The sequence below is a fragment of the Mandrillus leucophaeus genome, unplaced genomic scaffold, assembly GCF_000951045.1.
Source record: "Mandrillus leucophaeus isolate KB7577 unplaced genomic scaffold, Mleu.le_1.0 Scaffold62, whole genome shotgun sequence".
NCBI lineage: Eukaryota > Metazoa > Chordata > Mammalia > Primates > Cercopithecidae > Mandrillus > Mandrillus leucophaeus.
Window position 1 is genome coordinate 6,057,992 of NW_012106697.1, and position 1,390 is coordinate 6,059,381.

A 1,390-nucleotide genomic window follows, 5' to 3' on the forward strand; every position below is an offset into this window, starting at 1 on the left:
AAAAAAAAAAAAAAAAAAAAAAAGAAAAAAGTCAACTTGTGAATATAGATGAAATATTTAAAAATCTATTTGTGTTATGTGTAGCTTTCAACATCTTTTACTTCATAGGTGCTCAATAAATATTTATTGACTGCTCTCCAAAATGAATAGACACCTGAGAGAATTATCTTGAAATAATCATATAGATCAGGCAAATGGTTTATTTACTTAAATTATCTGAATGCCTTCATTCTTTCTTCAGTCTTCTTTTTTTATGCTTTAGATACAATTGGAACAGCATAAATTTTAAAAAGAACATTAGGTCACCATGACATGATAATAGAGAGTAGTTGTTACAAGTAGCAGTTTTTCTTAGGATTGAAATTAGATCTGCTCAAAGAACAACTTGGCAAACTTTTGCAACTAAAGTTGTTGATAGAAGAAACGTAAAGCTCCATTCTACTTAGCTTGGAGTGTTCCTGTGCTGGGCAGTTGGTGAGCTTTATCACCTGCAGAGATGGGTAAACTGTTTGTGGCTCACATTAACCATTAAGCTTTACTTTATGCTGCTTACATGGGTGCAAAAATATGCGACAACTAGAATTGTTTTCATTCAATCAGTCTCCCTATTGGCAGACAGTGGAGTAGCCCTATATTATATTTCCTCTGAAAAATATAGCAATTTAATTAATAATGCATCCAAAGTTCATAGGCACCCAATTCTTAATCATAGATCATTTCATTGCTCATTCTTAGCTTTCATAAGCTTATAAATCTAAACACAGTGGCTAGTCTGTTTTCTAAGAAAATGATTTTCTGTGAGCTAAATCAAAACTGGTTGGTATTATTTTTCATGGCATGAATTTCTATATAGGATTCCTGGTGTGAATTCATTATTGAAAAACAAAATGCTAGCATAGGGGGAAATACTGCTTTTGCATTTGTTTGCATTTTTAGAGTTTTAATTTTTTTCAACATGCCTGTTTTCATTCTGTACTTTATATATTAAAAATAATTTTCACTTAGTATTCATTTCTGTTTTAATTCTGTATGTAATTCCTCTACATGTTTAAATTTTGAGGGTTAATTGTCAAAAGAATGACTTTTCTTCAAAGTAATGAGCATGCAATTTTAGGACCTGCCTTAGTTACACAGTCTAAATTATCAAATTTAAGCCATATCTCTCTCAAATTTCAGATTAGAGCATATTATGTTTTGTTACTATAAAAAGCTTCTTATTAAACAACTGAACTTATCTGAACTTAAGCAGTTTATTATGTACTCTACAACATAAAATATATAAAATATAAATTTAAGGAAAATGCTAATATCTAACAATGTAGATGCATGTACAATATAATGTCTAATGTACACTTTTCTCATGGATCTTTCATTCTTTTTTTTTTTTTTT